This window comes from Lonchura striata, chromosome 2, assembly GCF_050655825.1.
Source record: "Lonchura striata isolate lonStrDom1 chromosome 2, ASM5065582v1, whole genome shotgun sequence".
Classification (NCBI taxonomy): Eukaryota; Metazoa; Chordata; class Aves; order Passeriformes; family Estrildidae; genus Lonchura; species Lonchura striata.
The window spans coordinates 113,504,707-113,512,422 of NC_140704.1; the positions used below are offsets into that span (position 1 = coordinate 113,504,707).

Consider the following 7,716-nt stretch of genomic DNA (forward strand, 5'->3'; position numbering starts at 1 on the left):
GATAATTGCTTTTTGTACAGGGATTTTTTCTAAAAGTTTTATCTGAACTCAGTAAATTACTGCTTTTAAAAACAGCATCATGTTTTAAGTAAATGTCATTTAATCTATCAATTTATTTTGCCTTAACACTTTGACATCTTATTTCTGAAGTTTCATACAGAATCATTATGGGCACTCATATTTCAGATAGTGATTAAAGTGTCTTTTCAGGAAGTTAAGTTAGAAGAAAAAAATTTCCATCTTCAAATTTTCTATCAGTCTGATGATGCTGCCAACTCCAGTTCAAAAAAGATAATTTATCTCTTTTTTTAGTGTATTTAGAACCTGCCTAAACAGAAATGAACCAAAGCTATGTTACACATTAGTTTTTATCCTCAAACAACTTGAGTTGAAAAATATGGGAGCACAGATACAAGTCAAAAATGGGTCAATAGACAATACTGTTTCATATTCCAAGTGCACTTAAATTTTAAAAGAAGGAGAATAATGACAAAATTACAACTGGTGACTGTTTTAGATGCACATTTGTATAATGATGAACCTGTCATGTTTTATTATTGTGACCATATGTTAAATAGCATCTTGTAATTCAGAATACAGTGAAATAAGTTATGAAATAGAACAGCCACAAAATTACAACTTAGGAAACAAATGCTTAGTTGACACCCATCATGTACCCTGAATTCTGATGTTCGTCATGTGCTGTTGGGCCTACCTACAAATTTTGATAGTTACCAGTTTAATTTTTTTATTTTTCCTACTTTTTGGAAAAGCTCTAAAAAACAACACCAAATATTATTACAGGCTTCCTTCCAGCTCCTTAATTAAGGATTGGTTTTAAGCCAGTCAAAATCTAGGTAAAACAAATGGTAATTTGTTACCTGCAGGCTTTGATTTTACAGTGATCCAGTACCAAAGATCTAGGTGAGGGTCTGTTCCTCTGCCAGTCACTGCAGGCTCAGGCTGTCAGGGAGGCGAATTGTGACACCAAAACAGGACTCAAGAGACAAAGGCTCCCCAGGATTGCTTATAGGATCTTGGTAAGTTGTTCAATTTTTCTGTCTTTGAAAAGGGGATTTGCAACTTAATGTCTTCCCCTTAGGAATATGATTAGAAATTCATCAATGACTGCAAGATGCTCAGGTGTTAAGGTGTTTTGGTAATCCCCAAAGTATTTACTTTGTTAGCTATGTGCCTGAAGCACATATGCAGAGGGACGGACATCTGGAGTCTTTGATGCTGAATGATATGATATGAATGCTATTTGACTGTAAAATCCACTCTAGATCAAATGTTTGAATATAAATAGCAAAATAACAGCTATTGGACATGCAAAATTTATAAGTACTAGTAGGAAAGTAATGATTTTCTTTTGTTGTTTCTGGGTATGTACATCTGACTTTTATCTTTGTGACTTTCTTATTTAATATATTTCTGAATAAAAGACACCATGATAATCTGTAGGTGCACCAAGAGCCTTAGAAAGCGACTGGAGAAATTCGTGTGAAACAGGTCAACAAATACAAACTAAACTGGGACAAAAGGGGAAAAGGGGTGGGGGGAAAGTCTAATTCTGGAAAGTGCTTTAGACCACAGCACTATCCATTCAAGTAATTACAAGAAAAATCAAGTGCACACAAAGTTATAAGGTCAGAGTTTACAGCAGTCTTTCAGTATTTAAGAGGGCCTAGAAGAGAGCTGGAGTGGGACTTTTTACAAGGGCATGTAGTGATAGACAGTGGAGAATGGCTTTAAAAAAGAGGGTTTGGAGTAGATATTGGGAAGAAAATCTTTACTGTGAGATTGCTGAAACACTATGCCCCCTCCCTGGAAGTGTTCAAGGCCAGGCTGGATGGGGCTTTGAGTAACCTGATCTAGTGGACAATGTCCCTGTCTCTTTCTACAGGGCTGCTCTCTGGTCTTTCCTCTCCCAGTTTATACTTGTGCCCAGGTTTACTTCATCCTAGGTGCAGAATCCAGCATTTCAGCTTATTAAATTTCATCCCATCAACCACTGCCCAATGCTCCAAGCTATCTAGATCTCTCTGCAAGTCATGCCATCCAGGGAGGTTGAAACTACATCTTTAAGGTCTTAAGATTCTGTGATTCTACATCCCCAATCACTAGTAATCAGCCTGACTACATCAGCAGCTCCTTTCATGTCACCAGGAGATACTGAATAGGAAAGCCCAGTGCTTTAAAGGACTGGAGTTCACTGTCCTATCTAACTTGTTTATGTTTTATTCAGTCAAACTTGCCTAATGCAAAAGGGAACAGTAGAGATTCAACAGATTAATTCTAGCACTATCTTTCCTGACAAATGGCCATCTTAACCCTAAGAATTTCCAGTAAGGAGTATTCAACAGGCTCCCAGTTGTCCTTTTATTCCTACTGGAAAGTTCAGCTGGTAGCTTACTTAAATCTTCATTTTTTGCAATTTGTCATTCTTTGTAAATGCAGAGAGCACCTACATTTTTCCTAATGTACCTTTTGAAAAGCATGGAATCATAGAATGGATTCGTTTGGAAGCCTCTTAAAAGATTATCAAATCCAGTCTCCTGGGCTTGTGATTACTGCCTTGCTGAAGTTTCTTGGAGCCTGTAAGGACATGGGAATCAAGATTCCCTTTTATCTTCAGACTGACCGCTTTATCTATTTTAGCATGAATCACGTGACTACTCCTGAGCGCACATCTCACTTCATATATCAAAGACTTCAAAAATTAGAGAATAAGTATATATATTGCATCTCGAGGGTCTTTTTAGTTAATTTGGAATTATTAAGTATATTTTTTTATTATAGCCCGATCTAGTTGAAGATGTTCCGCTTCATTGCATTGGGTTAAGTGACCTTTAAATGTCCCTTTCAACCCAAACCATGCTATGACTCCATAAAAAAATTTGAAGTGACTTTCTGTTGTCACCACCAGTCCATTGACAACTGGCAAACACATTATAGAATCCATATTCAAATCTATTGAGCTCTTATCTCCGAATTTCCAACCAAGACACTCCAAACTCCACCATTCCTCCAATTTCCAGCCTAAATTTCAGGTCAGTTGATATCTGGTTTCCTGCCTGCATTGTTCTTCAGTTTTAAAATTAAGCTCTCTCTTTTTGCTGAACCAGCCCCTTCTAAGGTTACCTACTGACGCAGTGTAGAGGCACACACAGCAGTTTTACATTTATTAGCTCATATACCTCAGTTGTGACAGAAAAAACAAATAGAATAATACTCTTTTTCTTCTGAGACTGGGAATGTCACATTCCTGAATCTACAGTCCCTGGAAACTTACACCGTACCATTGCAGCTAATACTGGTCTTGACAGATTAGAGTGAGTCATCAGAGATTTTTTCCAAGGTGCAACTTTTCAAAATTATCTTTCTGTTGAATACAGTTCAGCTGTTCAGCACTAGATAAAAATTCACAGACCAAAAGGAAGCTAATATTTCCACTTACACAAAACACAAGTATAACATGGGAAAGGAGTGGTGGCAGAGCAGCCTGCAGAGGGTCATCTGGGGGTGTTGGCCAGCAGGAGGCTCAGTAGGAGTCAGCATTGCTCTGCCAGCCCAGAGGGCAACCTCCAGACTGGGATACATCAAACACGGCACACCCAGTCAGTCTTAAAAGGAAATTATTATTTTGTGTTCTGTGTTGGTATGGCCTCACTTGGAGCACTGTGAGCAGTGGCCCCACAAAGTCAAGAAGGATGTGAAGGTCCTTTAACGTGTCCGGAGGAGAGCAACAAAGCTGGTGAAAGGGCTGGAAGGCATGTTCTATGAGAAGTGCCTGAGGATTATGGATTTATCTAGCTTGGAGAGAAGAAGGCTAAGGGGCCACCTTGTTGCTTCCTACAGCCTTTTAAAGAGGAGAAGTGGAGAGGGAGGTGTTGAGAGGGACAGTGTTCTCCCTGGTATCCAGTGACAGGACACGTAGGAATAGCTCAAAGTTGCACAAGGGGAGTCTCAAACTGCACTTCAGCAAGCATTTTTTTTTTTTTTAATGAGAGGCTGTTCAAACACTGGAACCGGATTCCCAGAGAGCTGGTTGATGCCCCAAGCAATCAATAGTTAAGAGGCTTTTCAATTGTGCCCTTAATGGCATGCTGTTGCTTTTGGTCAGCCCTGAAGTGCTCAGGCAGTTGGACTGACTAATTGTTGTAGGTCTCTTCCAGCTGAGCTATTCTATTCTATTTTATTCTATTCTACTGGCTGCACAGCAGAGCAGTCGTTTATTTGTATCTACCTAAATGCTCTCCGTCATGAATTCTCCCAGAAAGCAAGCCTTGAAAAAAGTCTACAGGTAATTTCAGAGAAGTGCCAGTTGCTACACGGAGGAAAGCAACGAAAGAGTTAGTCTGCCACGCCTTGTTTCACATACACATAAAAGACAATATAACACGCTGGCAGTAACAAAATGCCTGTGTTCAGGGCAAGGCCTGGCTGTTTCACAGTTCTGCCAATCCCACGGCTCGCAGCTCAGCAGGCTTACTCATATCCACAGCTGCACCTGGCACCTGAAAAGTTAAACAACCTAGCCATACCAGGAAAAAAAACAATTGCATATAAGAGAAAGAGCAGAACAGGGAAAGATAAGGAGAAAGCAGTTAAGTGAGAGAGAGGAGGTAATGCAAAAGAAAGTGGCGGGGATTAGTGCTGCTTGAATTTGTTTAAGGTTCATGACAGGAGGCATGGAGAATCAAAAATATATTTAACCCACACAGGAACAACAATGACTCCATTTTCAGAATGCCAAGTGTTTGCTTAAAGTATCAAATCCTGATGCTAATCTACTCTCCTCAGTTAGAGCATTTTTGCTCTCAAAAAAAAAATGCAGGTGCATGGCCAGGTGAGCACTTCAAAGCTGATGACTGTACCTATTGCAATTGCTCTGGTCTCAAGAGCTGTCTGGGGGTTAGAAACCTTCTGTGATGTGTATTTTTTACATATTATGCATTATCCATTACCTATTTTGAATAAATAAATGTTATTTTGATATATCCATGCAATGCCCTGATACACTGCTTCTACTGGGATCTCTTCCCAAAAAATGAGTGCCATCTGCAACCACAGTGCAGCAAAGAATCCTTAAACAATGCAGAAAATGTTAATGACAATCTCAAAGAATGCAAAATATTTTTATAGTAGCTTCATGTGAATATAAATGAATTTCAACATTTCATTACTGAGCATATACACTGGCTTTTCCATCTTAACACCACTTGCTAGGTACTGGACTTGTTTTATTTGGTTGAATCACTTGTCAAAAAGAAGAAACTGTATTGTTCTAAAAAACAAAAGCAAAAAACCACAATTGTTGTAAAGTTAACCTTGCTTTTGTAAGAAGCAGGGGTGGACTCTGGTGGTCTGATCAAGCATGTCCTTGCCCTCCACCCCAGGGAAGCCAGAAGTTTCCTGGCACTGCTGTGAGGAAGATTAGTCAGCATGAATAGGGAGCAGCAGGCAGAGCTGGGGGCAAGGCAAGGTTTCAAGGGAGTCACCAAGATCCAGATACTATGGCAAGGGTGGAATAGTAACTTTCTAGAACACCTGTGCTTACAACTATTATTCCTGAGAGCAAACACTCTCCCTACTGACAAATGTTAGGCTGTTTTAGATGATAATTAATTGCTGTTAAAAGTTTATCAAGAGAATTGAGACTTTTGTACTTTTTTTAAGACGTCTGTACTTTGAGAAAACAGCAGCCTGGTGCATGCCTCCTACCTTGAAAGCCACTTTTCTCACCAGGCACCAAGAAGGGCTCAGCTGCTTTTATGGTTTGAAAAGCAAAGATTAACTTTCTCTTTGTTCTGCGGTGTCAGAGAACTCTGAATTGCTGCTGTCCCCACCGGGAAAACAAAGATCTAATGCTCAATAGATCTTCCTGTGCAAACTGATTTTAGGGACAGAACTGCAGCCTGGTTATGGGAGGAGGAGTGTGTAGCTGCCAGGTTAAAGTGAAGGAAAAACAGAAAGAAATTCAGCCTCAGTGGTTTCTGACACACTTACTAGCTGTTTTAAAACAAAATTTATACTGTTTGACATTCTTTTTGTAACAGCAGGCAAATTATTTTCCTAAAATAGGGATAATAGAAGTTTTTCATACAAGGCAGCCAACTTAAAGAGAAAAGAAACAACAAACAACCTTTTATGATAGCTGAGGTTCTTGTAGGATGTCCAAGACATGTAGCTGGCCCATTCTTAAGCTGTAAGCAACTTAAGAACAGACATCTAAGCCCTGGCAAGATAATTTGCACAAGAGGTCCTGTGCTATTGAGCTCTGGGAAAAGATTGTTCTATTCATTTCTCCTGTAAGAACATGTGACTTCAAAGGGAAAATCAATGCTAAGTATTTTTCAAAAGAAATTAATTTATGTTTTTACTCCACCATATCAGCATTTAAAGTTGGTAAATAGTTATATATATATATATTTATATATATATATATATATATATATTATATATATATATATATACTATTATCTCATTAACAGTGTGCTGGATTGGCAACAAAAAACTGTTTCAGAATTCCACAAAGCAACCTGTAGATTGAGAAGAAAGTTGTAAATCATGGTTCTTCTCTTACTGCCTTTTAATGTAAAGAAATACTTGACCATCAGTCTAGGAAATTTAATATACCTCTGAAAGCAGAATCTACTCGTAAATCACCAAATTTAAAGGGTTGCAATATGAATGCTCTCTGAGACATGTTCTTTCTCATTTATCTCAAACAGGAATAGCTAAAAGAAAATTTCGCAGTACTTCTATTAATGTTAGCTGCAGTAGCTACAACAGCTATTAAACCTGGGCCAAAATACACCTCTGTCTTCTAGACCCTGAAAAAGATCCTCACAGGATGTCAGTGTGCAGTGCTGTGTGGACATGCATAGTTCTGTGTAGCTACAAAGTGGTCAGTCCAGCATAGTGACTCAGTGATAGAACAGAGAAGGCATAAAAAAGCCCTTAATACTGTGCATTTCACATATATTGTCTTGTTTATGCCTTTTGCTTTGTTTAAATTAAGACAACTATTTTTATGCAGGGGTATCAGCAAACTCCATAAAATGGTATATTCCAAGTAAATAACACAAACAGATATTTATCATTTCAAAAAAACTTTTGAGGTAAAGCTCTTCCCCTCACGACAGCCATGGAAATTATAAGTGCTGCAACTGACAATGGATTACTTATTGTCCTTTGCTACAACATGCAATAACGGTGATTGGAAAGACTCCCTTAAGGCTGGTTCCCCTCTCCGACTTCAATAGTATCACAAAAAATATCATAACCAGCAGGTTCTGAAGTTACTTACCACAACTGAGTGTGACCCTGGAAAGATTAACCAGGTAACTGCCTCAGCAGAGAGGATGTACAAGAAAGCACGTTTAATTGTTTCGCCATCATGAAGAATCAGTTACGTCTTCGTAAGCATCAGTTAACGAGGTGTATCCAGGAAAGATCTCTGCCAGATAAGAGTAGGAAGGATATAGCTAGGAGCGTATAAAAAATGAGGATTACAGGGAAGGTTGTCCTAAAAACGCCCACAGTTTTATTTTCCCGTAAGACTGCGCTGCCCCCCGTCAATTACTCCTGAAAGCATCAGTTTGTTGTCGCAGCCCTGCGCGCCTCCTGCACGCTCCGGCTCGCCTTCCTCGGCGGCAGCGGGGCAAACAAGCCGCAAACTTTGGGAGCCCTGGGGAAGCCGGGCCCGGC

General features: G+C 39.3%; 1 long non-coding RNA gene across 5 annotated transcripts in view; it reads right to left on the minus strand.

Moving 5' to 3' along the window:
* The window catches only part of LOC146768377 (uncharacterized), a 95,385-nt gene extending 87,678 nt beyond the window's left edge, over positions 1-7,707 (minus strand). For all 5 annotated transcript variants that reach the window (XR_014952889.1, XR_014952893.1, XR_014952891.1 and 2 more), the window contains exon 1: positions 7,316-7,707. This is a non-coding gene — a long non-coding RNA (uncharacterized LOC146768377). The remainder of the gene's footprint in view (positions 1-7,315) is intronic.
* Positions 7,708-7,716: the final 9 nt, after the last annotated feature.